Source organism: Cornus florida, unplaced genomic scaffold (genome assembly GCF_030987335.1).
Source record: "Cornus florida cultivar Cherokee Brave unplaced genomic scaffold, ASM3098733v1 CherokeeBrave_3.0.0_Hap2_Chr05, whole genome shotgun sequence".
In the NCBI taxonomy this organism is placed as follows: Eukaryota; Viridiplantae; Streptophyta; class Magnoliopsida; order Cornales; family Cornaceae; genus Cornus; species Cornus florida.
The window spans coordinates 38,003,220-38,017,696 of NW_026775575.1; the positions used below are offsets into that span (position 1 = coordinate 38,003,220).

The 14,477-nt window shown below is 36.8% G+C and overlaps 1 non-coding gene across 1 annotated transcript; it reads left to right on the forward strand.

Annotated features, from left to right (window-relative positions):
• The first annotated feature begins 14,095 nt into the window (after positions 1-14,095).
• Positions 14,096-14,202, forward strand: LOC132310674 (small nucleolar RNA R71). The gene has a single exon (XR_009482673.1). It is a non-coding gene; the product is annotated as a small nucleolar RNA R71 (small nucleolar RNA).
• Positions 14,203-14,477: the final 275 nt, after the last annotated feature.

Sequence of the window (14,477 nt, forward strand, 5' to 3'; positions counted from 1 at the left end):
AAAAAATAGATCCAATTTTAGCAGTACAATTCCAAAGTATAAATAAGTGTTTACTCATTTAAAAAGTAAATATACTATTTCTTATAATATTATTAATTTAATTTTGTTACATTAAACCTACAAAAAATAAATTATTATATCACTGTAGATTCATTACAAATACATTTAATAATTTATCCGTGAATTCACATAAAGTATTGAGATGCATCATTTTTTTGTTCCATTGTATTATTATTCAACTCAATGAAAACCTCTATATATATATATATATATATATATATATATATATATATTAACAAATAATTAGGGGTGACAATTCGTGTTCATGGGTCATAATCGTGTCATGTCATTGTATAGGTATTATATTAAACAGGTAAATTTAAACCCAATTCAATTAATAATCGTGTCAAAAACCCTCAGACACTAACCCAACCCATTTAATAAAAAATAAAAAATATTCAAGTTTCAACCTCAGCAAAAAGAATAGGCAGGACTTTATGTGGGATGTAATACTATTTTATCCTTTTAGTTTTTGTATGATACAAATAGTACTACACACCAAAAACTCTTAGCTGTTTTTATACAATTTCGTCCAATTCCTTTTCATGTTTTTTTTTTATTTTTTTTATTTCCTACTGTTTCATTAAGCACAAATATCTTCTCACGCAGCAAAAAAAAAAAAAAAAAAAAAAAAAAAATGAAGAAGAAGAAGAAGTCACTTCCATTAATTTAACTCATTAAAGACACCAATTACCCCTCCTGTCAAGTTAAATGTCACTTTGAAGTTTGAGTGTGAAATTTGTCTAGGACTCAATAAAATTAGCCCAAACAAATAAAAATAAATGTTTATTTAGCTGACTCTGACTCTGCATGGAAAGAGGTCTGAAATTGGGATAGGATCATATTGTCACACATCACATTCATAGAAAGAGGACCATGACAAGTTGCCAACATATCAACAAGTACAGTGTTATTCCATTCTAGCATGCTCTTTTTTCTTTTCTTTTGTGTGTGTGTATGTGTGTGTGTGTAATATAAGTGAGATTCGAGGACAACAACGCCATTTGCATAACCATTGTCCCATAGAAATTAGTTAAGCTATTATTAATATGGGTACCATCTTGGTAACATATATATATATATATATATATATATATATATATATATATATATATATATATATTTGGCAAAAACTATAACGAAAATAGAAACTAGAAATAGAACTCCATACACTCGAGCAACAACATCCTCCTCCAAAAACTTAAGGACTGATGAAGGCATGGACTAAAGCACCAGGTCCACTCATCTCAGCACACGATAAACATGCCAATGTATGAGCGACCTGATTACCAACCTGTAGCACATGCGTAATTGAGAAAGTAGGAAAAATTTGAAGCTCCTTTCGCATAACAGACACCAAAGAAGCAAACACACCCTCTCCAGATAGAACACCCGCTAAGGCTTCCACCACCATTTTAGCATCCGACTCAAAACAGACATCCTGAAATTTAAACACTTTAGCCCAGTAAATAGCACGGCAGAAAGCATAAGCTTGAGCCCCAAGCATAGATAAGGAAGAAGACGACTTAAAAATCACAGCTTTCATAACAAAACCATTCGAATTGCGAAACACCGCCCTTCCACCCCCTAACCGAGAAGACTTTGAAAAACTTTCATCCACATTACATTTAATCACATTATGCAACGGACGAGTCCAATGGTTATAAGACACAATAGAATGCAAAGGAAAAACCAACAGCTTGCATTTCTGCTGCACATTCAAAAATTCCCAAAAACGGGCTGTAGTTAAATTAGCCTCCATGAAAGGATCCCACACATCCTTCTCAAAAACCATTTTATTTATAGCTTTCCAAATCATCCACACACAAAAGGAAGCCAACCCAATCATAACACCTTTATTTTCCGTTGAAGGCAAAACATTAATTGAAATTTTATCCCACCATTCAACAAAAGATAAAGGAGAATATTGAGAAAAATCCCAACGAAGAGGAGTCAGCTTCCATACCTGAACCGAGTGAGGATAGCGGAAAAAAATCTAACCTACACCTCGGACACACCAGATCCTGCAAGCAATCTTAGCAGACCAACGCAGATTCTGTTGGGATAGCACCATAGCAACATTTCCAAATAAAATGTTTAATTTTAGAAGGTAAAGAAAAGCTCCACAACCTACTCCAAAATTGACTCGACACGTACCCGTGAACTATCCATCCTTCTCCCACTACGTTGAGTCGGGTTATAAAGAGACACAGCTAGCTGGTAGGCGGATTTAACACTGAACCTTTTTTTTTTACCTGAAGCATCAGCTTCCCAAATTTGAGCTTCTTCCAATGGCCAATGACTTAAAGAAATCTTTTAAATACGATGAATTTCCATTGAAGAAAATAATCATCTCAACACATCCATACCCCATTCTTTGCAATTACCATCAATAATCTCTTCCACCCAAGTAAAACCCAACGCAGCCACCCTCGGCCCCAATGACATTGGAAGCCCAGGAATCCATTTATCTCTCCAAATGTGGACAAATTTCCCATTACCCGTAACCCAACGGAAGCAGTGTCTCAGTAACTTTTGCGACGACCAAATATTAGGCAAGCCCATGACAGATTTGAACCAAGGTTCACATCAACAAATGAACACGATGGGAAATATCTCGCTTTGAATAACTTAGAATTTCCAAGCATGTTTAGCCAACAAAGCCAAATTAAATGCTTCAATGTCACGAAATTCCAAACCACCATCTTGCATACTTTAACACTAGATCCCACAAAACCCAATGAATGGATTCATATTTACCATATTTCCGCCACCAGAAGGAGCGTATCTGCTTCAATAAAGTAAGACACAAAGTCTGAGGTAACCGGAAGGCAAACGTAATATAAGTTGAAAGAGCATTCAACACTGCCTTTATTAAAACTTCCTTACCACCATTCGACAGCGTATGTTGCCTCCAAGATGCTAAACAATCCTGCATGCGTTAAAGTAAAATTTTGAACACATCGTATTTGGAACGACCAATTATCGCTGGCATCCCAAGATACTTTGTCTGAAACCCATCCTCAAACAAACCCAACATCTGACTCAAAGCATGCCTTAAATGCAATGAAGCATTTCTAGAGAAAAAAAAAATGCCAGATTTTTCAAAATTCATCTTTTGTCCCAAAGCCATCTCATAAGCAGAAAGAATACGCTTGAGAGAGCCAATCTCCGCTTCAGACGCCTGGCAAAAGACAATAAAGTCATCTGTAAAGAACATGTGAGATACAGATGGAGCACCTTGACAAATCCTCACCCTAGAGAGAATATTTGCCTATTTGGCTCGCAGGAAGGCCAAAGACAATGCTTCTACACAAAGAATGAAAAGATACGGCGATAAAAGGTCACCTTGGCGCAACCCACACGATGGATAAAATAAACTCACTAATTGCCATTTATCACCAGTGAATATGAGACTGTTGAGAGACATAATCCATGGTGCAACCGAGCGTGTGCACAAAATAATGCACAACACTTTAGGTTTAGAAATAATGTCAAGTGGGCACCATATTTTAAAATTTATAAAACCACTAAACACTTATACTATGGAGTATGAAGTGAGTAGGGATCGTCCCAAGAGATCTAAACAATTATAGGTTTTCCAGAATTGAATTCTACTTTAGTGCTTATGTGATTGCCAAAAGGGTTTTGTTTGTGATTAAAACTAATTTTAAACTAAATGATTGCAATAAAGAAATAGAGTTTAAGAGATTGGAAAAAGACTTAGGGTGTAGGATTCACCACTAAGCACATTCCCTAACTCACTCACTTTCAACTAATTGGGGAAATAATACTATGTAATCTATATGTGGCTAACAAGTGCAATGAAAAGTGTAAACCATCAATTTCAAGCATGAATCAACTACCTAATGACAATTAAACTAAGTGTAGTGCAATTCACCCATTCAAAGCATGATTTATCAATCCAAGTTACAAATTTAACACACATTAATCTAGAAGATAATGCAATTGTGACAAAAAGTATGGAATTCAAACATAAGTATGGATGGTCTACTTACCTAATAATTGAATTGCAATTAAATTAATTAAACTTAAATTAAACTAATTAAACATGAATTTAAAACTAATTAGACAACAATTTAACCTAAACATGTAGTACCATCCATTAAATGGAAGCATTTTTCATCAATTTGAAACACAATTACAACTAAGCAATACTATGCATAGCCATCACAAGAATCAATTAACAAAGAATTCATGTGTAAAATTTGTTTATCAATCAACCACACATAAGACAATATGAGATTAATACAGATAATCAATTGGAAGAATTTAATTCATAATATTCAAGACTATACACTAATTACATAAATTAATCCCCAAAAAGTATGAAAAGAGAGAGAGAATAGGTTACATGCTTAGGGTTTATCCAACCCTGAGTAGAAGAATCAACCACTCATGGTTGATGGAGTCGAAGACAGGACAATCCCCATCATCTGCTTCATCTTCTCTGAACTTTTCTTCCAAACCCTAGCCTGTTCTTCCTTTTTCCCTTTCTTCGCGTGTTTTTCCAGAGAGAAAAATATGATACTACGATACAGAAAAAAAAATAAAATAAAACTCTTTCTTTTTTTTTTCTCTAATAATCTTTACTTAAATAAAAACTAAAACTAACCCTAATCTAATGGCTCACTGGGCCTTAAGTAACAATCTCATTAAAGCCCAACAGTTCCCAAAATGAGCCCAAAAATTAAATAAAAACTGTAATGTTGCTAAGTCCTGGGGGATCGATCCCCCACCCTGGGGATCGATCCCCCCAGAGTTGAAAATTTCCTTTAAGCCCTATTTAGCTCCATTTTAGCCCCGAACTCAATAGTTTGCTTCTTCATCTTTGGGAACATCATCAAAAGCCTGAGATTGACCGCTTTTGAAGAATAAACACACTATACTAGCAATGGGCTGCGACCTCCTTTTTGCCATTTTCTGAGCTTTTTCTGAATATCTTTGCTTGACTCTAAAAAGGCTTTAATGGACCGTTTTTAGCTCAGTTTAACTTTATTGCCCTGAAATACACATAAACATAAATTAGGACTAAAACATGAAATTAAGATAGCTACAATGACTGAAATACCCTAACTTAGGTGCTAAAATATGCAATATTTAAGCACTTATCACGCCCCCAAACTTAGATATTGCTAGTCCCTAGCAATGAACTACAGCATGGAAATAAAATAAACATATATACAACTATGAACTAATAAAACAAATAAAGATAACACCACTTTCGTAGGGATCACGGTTGCATTTAGCATATGCAACAAGCCTTTTAAACCCCTAGGTTACCCCTAGTGGACGAGTGAAGTCTCGTGAGGGTTTACAGAAATGGTACCCACAAACATCAACAGCTCTTTCTTACTTGAGAAGTAACGACACATATTAAACAAGTGTTGAAAGTAGACTACCTCAAGTATGCAAATTTCTGCCATTTCTAAGCTATTATCAACGTTTTAACATCATGTAAGCAAAAACGGTCCACCACACATCAATCAATTAATCATGCAAATTGAATCAATTATATCATCCTTTTAAGTGAACTGGCATCAAAATGTGTTGCTATCCTAGCAAATCAAAGTAATGGCATAGCCTTACCCTCAAACTAGCATGCAGATATAGTACCAGACATCAAGACATTGAATGAACCTTGTTATTTAATCAAACATTCTTTTTTTTTTTTTTTATTGATTTCATTTTTTATTTTTATGTATGACCATGTGCAATGTCCAAGTTCCTTAAGCTCTCTAATCACCCCATGTAACAAGCGTTGAGCCAACGACTCCCAAACCAGATAGTCTTAGGGCGTTAAGTGTAAAGACACTCCTAAGGGCGTAATGACTCGGAATGGCTAGGTTACGAACTCAAACTAATCATACATCTTACATTCTTCCCTTGTCTTCCTTTTTAATCAGTTGACATGTTGAAAGAATGCAGTTTTTTTTTTTTTTTTTTTTTAATTTATTTCTTTTCTTTCCTTTGCAAGGTCATTTTATCAAGAATGAAAGCTTTCAAAGCATACTAGCTCAATTGGAACAAACCAAAACAATAATCAACTAAGCATGTACCCCACAAATTGAATGCTAGTGTGCGCAAGTGTAAATGTAGAATTCTAGAATCAACTCTCAAAGCATTTTCAACCAACAAGATGATGTGTACCACAAAAGCAAACATGATGTCAAAAATTAAAATTTACTCCTAAATGGCATCCTAGAGCATACAAGAAGTATTAGACTCTAACAACTTGTTTTTTAAAGGCACTATGCTTCAAAAGTTCGAAATCATTGCCAAACACATCTCAAATCTCATCATGCATTTAAAGCTTAACTTAAAATAGAGTGAAGCATGATGACCTTACCCCAAAACTTAAACTGTACATTGTCCTCAATGTGCAATGAGAACAATGAAAGAAATGGAAAGAGTATACCGTGATGGCAACGATTATGAAGTCCAGCAGTGATCCAGTAGGAAAGATGTCTCCCCCAAACTTGGATGCAAAAACCTAGTTGTATAACCATACTAGCAAATTCACATCAAATAGCATATGGGATAAGCAATACCCACAGTCCAAAACAATATATAACATGCTGCAAAGAGATATGAGATGAAACCCTAGATAAAAGATGAAACATGTATAACCAAGCATAAGGGAATATTAGTAACATATTTTTGATGTTTGAAATTTTTTTTTTTTTTTTTTTTTTTTTTTTTTATTTTTTATAAATCAAAGAAAAAGATTTTGTGTACACAACCTACAAAAGAAATAAAAAATAAAATGGGCTAAGATTAACGTCTCTAGCAAGACGGATTGGGACTTTTGATTTTTTTTTTTTTTTATGTTTTTTTTTTATTAAAAAAAATAAATAAATAAATAAATAAAAACCTTATTACAAAATCTACTGAATTGATTCTTGTTTTTAATTTTTTTACAATCAACAATTTCATTTTTATTTTTATTTTTATTTATTTATTTATTTATTATTATTATTTTTTAATCATATATTCAACACTTTTTTTTTTAAATAAATAAAATCAATGCAATTTATTTTTTTATTTTATTTTATTTTTAATCAACAATTCAACTTTTTTTCTTTTTTTTTTTTTTTTTTTTTTAATGCAACTTTTTTTTTTTTTTTTTTATGTGTGTATATATATATATATATATATATATTTTCTTTTCTTTTCTTTTCTTTCCTTTTTCTTTCTTTCTTTTCTTTTTCTTTCTTTCTTCTTCTTCTTCTTTTTTTTTTTTTTTTAAATTAACATCACAAGCTTGCCGGAGAAGACAACCGGCAGAACTGGGTAAACCCAGTCCAAGAATCGCCGGCGAGACCCAGCAGCGACGACGGAGAACTGCGAAGCGGTAATCGACGACGAACCCAGCCGCGACGCCGTTTGATGAACCAGCCGCCGGAATCGCTGGGGAAAACGACGAGTCACAAGCTCGCCGGAGAGGGCCAATCCGGAATCGGACTGATTCAAGCACGGCCGGAAGAAAACGGACAGCCGCGACGCCGACGAATTAAACAAGAACCAGGAAATGGCGCTGGAAGATGAACAGATGCGACGCGAAGAAAGACGAACAGCCATGATCGCCAGAGAACAACCCAGATCCGACGCCGAAAAAACGAACAATTAAAGCCAAAACAGATGCAACCCGAAAAGAAAACAGATGCAACGCCGCTGCTGTTTTTTTATTTTTATTTTTTTCAGAAAGACGACCCAGACGCTCGCCGGAAAGACCAGCCGCGATCACTGGAGAATAAAGGATGAGTCTCAAACCGGCGGCCGAAGGAAAACCCAGTCGAAATCGCCGGAGAAAAGCGACCCAGAAGCGCGACAGAGAACCCAGCCGAAATCGCCAGAGAAAAATAGCGACCTTGATGCGATCGCTGGAGAACGGCGACAACAACTCAACGCCGGAATATGACCCAGGCGCGGCGCTTGTAGAACAACGAAAGAGGCAACGCAGAACAGCGTCCTATCCGAAATCGCTGGAGAACGACCCAACCGCAACGCCGGAGGACGAACCGGCCGTGATCGCTGTTAGAAGACGCAGCCGCGATCTGAATCGCCGGAAGGAACAGCCGCGTCGGAAAATAAAAGGCGAAGCCAACGGCGAACTTAAACCGTCGGCGGAGAAGAACTCAGAAAAGAACTCAGAACCATGGCGCCGTTTTTAACAGCCGCGACACCGTGGAAGAGGAGAAGAGATCATGAGGGTTGGAAAATGAAATTGGGTTTAGAGATTTTTGGGGGAAGAAGCAGAATTTCAAGCAACAGAGAGGAATGTATTCGTGGTTTCAAGGGCCAAGGTGCGATCGATCTGCTTTGACCAGGGATCGACAATTTTAGGCAAAAAATGTCCCCTTCACTGTTTAATAAGAAGGGAGAAATGGGATCGATCCCTTTGGACGGAGGATCAATCCACTTGGCCTATTTTTTTGTTGCTCTCTGCCAAGAAAATGGGATCGATCTCCTACCCATTTTGGGGATCGATCTTTCTTTTTTCCTTTTTTTTCAATTTTTCAAAATTTTTTTTTTTAATAATAATAATAATAATAATAATAAAAATAAACAAAAAAAACAAAACTAAAAAGAATATATACACTAAAATGAAAAATAGATAAAAAATAAAATAAAAATAAAAATAATAATAAATAAAATTAAAATAAAATCACTTATCAACCTATACTAATTAATACTTTTTAAAAAATTTTTTTTAATGTTTTTGAATAAATCAAAATTAACATGAAATATATACAAAAATAATAAAAATAATAATAAAAAAATAGATAAAAAATCAAACACCAACCTACATTACTCATTTACAATTTTTTTTTTTTTAATTTTTTTTTTTTATTTAAAAATGCATAAATGTACAAAAGGAAAAATAGAAATAAAATAATAATAAAATGAAAATTAAAATGCAACGAAGGAGAAACTCGATACAACTAGTGTTTAACGTCGCTAGAAAGACGTGAGATATTCTCAATCTTCAAAATAAATGGGATCTACCAAGAGGGCAGATTCCACATTTCTTTGAAAATTTTGTCCATCAATATATGGTTTAAGCCTTTGACCATTAACTTTGAAGGTCCCTTCATCTTTTAGATTTTTAAGTTCAACAGCCCCATGAGGTGAAACGGAAATAATTTGATAAGGGCTTTCCCATTTGGTTCGAAGCTTTCCAGGGAAAAATTTGAGCCTAGAGTTGAATAACCAAGCCTTTTGACCGGCTTCAAAGGACTTTTTCACAATATGTTTATCATGAAATGCTTTTGTCCTTGCCTTGTAAATTTTTGAACTATCATAGGCATCATTTCTCAATTCCTCTAGCTCATTGAGTTGGAGTAAACGGTCCTTTCCAGCCTTATCAAGATCAAAGTTGAGCCTTTTTATTGCCCAAAGTGCTTTGTGTTCTAGCTCAACCGGAAGATGACAAGGCTTCCCATAAACAAGTCTATATGGAGACATGCCTATTGGAGTCTTGTAAGCTGTCCGGTAAGCCCACAAAGCATCGTTCAATTTTCTTGACCAATCTTTTCGGGTCGGATTGACAGTTTTCGTAAGAATATGCTTGATTTCCCTATTTGACACCTCGACTTGCCCACTTGTCTGGGGATGGTAGGGAGTGGCCACTTTATGTGTGACGGAGTATTTCAAGAAAAGTTACTTCAAGAATTGATTACAGAAATGTTTTCCTCCATCACTTATCATAGCCCTTGGCATACCAAAACGAGCAAAGATATTTGATTTAACGAATGCAATTACCACGGAGTGGTCATTCGTTTTGGTAGCACAAGCCTCAACCCACTTTGAAACATAATCAACGGCAACGAGGATATATTGAAAGCCATAAGACATTGGGAATGGTCCCATAAAGTCTATGCCCCATACATCGAAGATTTCAACTACAAAGATTGAAGTTAAGGGCATCATGTCTCTCTTTGACATTGATCCCAACTTTTGACACCGAACACATACCTTACAAAAGTTATAGGCATCTCGGTGGATAGTGGGCCAGAAGAGCCCACTTTGAAGAACCTTCAAAGCGGTCTTCTTTTCACTAAAATGCCCACCACAAGCAAGTGTGTGACAAAACGCAAGGACGCTCGGAACTTCACTTTCTGGCACACATCTCCTGATGATTTGATCCGGGCAATAACGAAACAGAATGGGATCTTCCCAATAGTATTTCCGGATGTTAGCAAAGAATCGGTCCTTTTCTTGTTTTGACCAATTAATGGGAAGTTTGCTGGTTGCAAGATAGTTAACAATGTCGGCGAACCAAGGCAACGTCCCATTTGAGATTTGAAAGAGTTGTTCATCCGGAAATGATTCATGAATTTCAAGATTTGGAGAAGATTCAACCATTAATCTAGACAGATGATCGGCAACGACATTGTCGGAGCCCTTTTTATCCTTGATTTCAAAGTCAAATTCTTGAAGAAGTAGAATCCATCTTATCAAGCGAGGTTTGGTTTCCTTTTTCATTAAAAGATGCCTAAGAGCGGCATAATCGGAAAACACAATTACCTTGGATCCTAAGAGATATGACCGAAATTTATCAAGGGCATATACTACGGCAAGTAACTCTTTCTCGGTGGTAGAATAGTTCAATTGGGCACCTGAGAAAGTCTTACTCGCATAGTATATAGCATATGGTAGTTTACCTACCCTTTGCCCCAAAACAGCACCCATTGCGAAGTCGGAAGCATCACACATAATCTCAAATGGTAAGGACCAATTTGGAGGTTGCATGATAGGAGCGGATGATAGATGAGTGCGAAGTTGATGAAAAGCATTTAGGCATGCTTCATCAAAAACAAATGGAGTCTCCTTGGCAAAAAGGTTACACAAGGGTCTAGCAATTTTGCTAAAGTCTTTGATGAATCGGCGATAAAAACCGGCATGTCCTAGAAAGGAGCGGATTTCTCTCACCGTAGTAGGTGGAGACAATTCAGAAATTAGCTCAACTTTCGCTCTATCTACTTCTATTCCTCTTTTAGAGATGACATGTCCAAGCACGATTCCTTCTTGAACCATGAAATGGCTCTTTTCCCAACTTAACACAAGATTAGTCTCACGACATCTTTGAAGCACTTTTTTGAGATTTTGGAGACACGAATCAAATGAGGACCCAAAAACCGAGAAGTCATCCATGAAGACTTCTAAATACTTCTCCACCATGTCCAAAAAAATTGACATCATACACCTTTGGAAAGTGGCAGGAGCATTGCACAATCCGAAAGGCATCCGTCGATAAGCAAATGTACCGAAAGGACATGTGAATGTGGTCTTTTCTTGATCCAATGGATCTAAGGCCACTTGATTGTACCCCGAGTAACCATCTAGGAAGCAATAGTATTGTTGCCCAGCCAATCTTTCCAAGATTTGGTCAATGAAAGGCAATGGAAAATGGTCCTTCCTAGTAGCAGAATTCAGCTTTCGGTAATCTATACAAACACGCCATGAAGTGGCGGTGCGTTTCGAAATAAGATCACCCTTAGCATTTTCAACAACTGTGATTCCCGACTTTTTAGGAACCACTTGAGTTGGACTAACCCACTTGGAATCAGAGATAGGATAAATGATTCCCGCATCTAGAAGTTTCACAACCTCCTTCATGACCACTTCCTTCATATTTGGGTTCAATCTCCTTTGAGCATCCCTAAATGGCTTTTCATCATCTTCCATGTGTATGCGATGCATACAAATAGAAGGGTCAATGCCTTTTAAGTCAGCCACACTCCATCCAATGGCTTCTTTGTTAGCTTTAAGCACTTCCAAAAGATCATTCTCTTGGTCATTTTCAAGATTGGAAGCAATGATGACCGGAAGAGTCTCTTTTGGGCCTAAGAAGGCGTATTTCAGATTTGATGGAAGGGGCTTAAGCTCAAGAATAGGAGGAGAGATGAGAGATGGAACTGGTGGAGTACTAGAGAGTGAAAGAAGAGGTTCTTTCTTGCTTTTCCAAGGTGGGTAATCCAAAGTGGCCACAGAGTCCATTAAAGCATTCACCTCACTTATGGATCCTTCTGTGTCAAAACCACAACTTTCAAACATTTCGCAAAGGCACGCCTCAAGAGGGTCCTTAGATAAAATAGAGGGAAGAGTCTCCTCTATGGTTTCATCCAAGACATCTACTAGGAAACACTCGTCTTCATCTGTGGGATGTTGACTTGCATTGAATACATTAAGCTTAACCATCATGTTGCCAAAAGAGATGTCCATAATGCCGGATCTACAATTAATGGTGGCATTGGCAGTGGCAAGGAATGGCCTTCCTAGGATGACTGGAATGTGATTGGTGAGATTAGGGACTGGCTCAGTATCTAGTACCACAAAATCAACCGGGAAATAAAATTTATCAACCTTAATTAGAATATCCTCAACAATCCCCCTTGGTTTCTTAATTGATCTATCGGCTAGTTGGATTACTACCGATGTTGGCTTCAAGTCCCCTAACCCTAACTGCAAGTAAACAGAGTATGGAATGAGATTGATACTTGCACCTAAATCAAGGAGAGCTCTACGAACTTCTTGGTTTCCAATAACACAAGAAATAGTCGGAGCACCTGGATCCTTGAACTTAGGAGGAGTGTTAGAAAGAATGATGGAACTCACTTGTTCTGTTAAAAGCACTTTCTTAAGGTCCCTTCCCTTGCTCTTCCTCTTTTGTGTGCACAAGTCCTTCAAGAACTTTGCATATGGTGGAATTTGCCTAATTGCATCTAGAAGAGGAAGATTAATTTTCACTTGTTTAAACACTTCCATCATATCATGAATTTTTCCTTCTTGTCTCCCAAATGATGAAGTTTCTCTCAAAGCTTGAGGAAATGGAGCTTTTGGCTCATAAGGCTTCTCTAATTGGGGAGATGATGATGAAGATAATGGAATGTCCTTTTTGGAACCACTAGCATCCAAGGAAATTGGAATAGAATTTGGAATGGGATGGATGCAACCACTTGGTTGTGCTAATTCATTATCCTCCTTAGGTACCTCTACCTTATTATCCACTTTCCTACCACTCCTCAAGGTAGTAATTGCTTGAACTTGCTCATTTCCAGAAAATTCTGATGAAGGACTTGCTTGCGCCATAAATTGCCCTTTAGGATTGGTCTCAGTTTGACTAGGCAACTTACCTTTCTCTCTCACATTTAAAGAATTAGCTAATTGCCCAATTTGAGCTTCAAGCTTTGCAATTGATTGAGAGTGAGAATGAAACAGTTGATTATCTTTTTGAAGATTACCTAAAGCCTGCAAGACTTTGTCCTCAAAAGCTGAACTTTTAGGAGGCGCTTGATTTGGATTAGAGTAAGATTGAGAATTTGATGCTTGAGGATGAGAGTAGGACTGAGGATTTGATGCTTGAGGTTGAGAGTATTGATTCACATTCTGAGGATAGAATGAAGGACGGTAACCTTGAGAATTCTGATTTTGATTTTGGAGATGTGGTGGAACATACTTTGCTTGGTAACCTTGATTTTGAGGAGGGTTTGCACCGTCTCCTTGATTTCTCCATGCAAAGTTTGGATGATTTTTCCACCCCGGATTGTAAGTATTGGAATAAGGATTGTTCCCTTGATGAATGAAAGCAGCATTTGCTTGTTCTTGAGACTCACTTGGTATAATTTGTCCAAGAGGGCAATTTGAAGTATGGTGAGTGTAACTAGAACAAGTCATGCACATTTCATTGGAATGGTGAGGATATGATTGAGTTGCCGGACCTTGATTTAAAAGGAATGTATCAAACCTTTGAGTAAGATTTTTGACCTCAGCGGCAATTTCCATGGAAGAGTCTATTTGATTTATAGCTTTCTTTCCTCCCATATGTGCTAGGTGACTACCCCTAGAAGATGAAGATCTATGCATTGAGTTTTCACTCATTTTTTCAAAAAGTTACCAAATTTCATCTTCATTTCTTTCAATGTAGCTTCCGCCACAAGAAGCATCAACAATGCCCTTATTGGCATCGGATAAACTTGAAAAGAAACATTGAACTAATTGCCACTTAGGAATGTCATGATGTGGACACTTCCGTAGCAAGTCATTCAAACGTTCCCATGCTTCATGAAGGGGTTCTCCTTCTTGTTGTTTAAATTCACGAATGGAAGTTCTCATGGCATCAGTTCGACTTGCGGGGTAATACTTTTTTAAGAACTCTTGTTGCAATTGTGCCCAAGAGGTGATTGTATTTGGCCGCAAGTTGTTGAACCAATATTTAGCTTTATCCCGAAGAGTGAAAGGGAAAAGCTTCATTTTTAGGACTTCTTCCGGAACATCCGTGATTTTCACGGTGGAACAAACTTCCAAGAACTCATCTAAATGTTTATAAGGCTCTTCATTGCTCAACCCATAGAAAAGGGGGCACATGTTAATGGTGGAAGCCTTAATCTCAT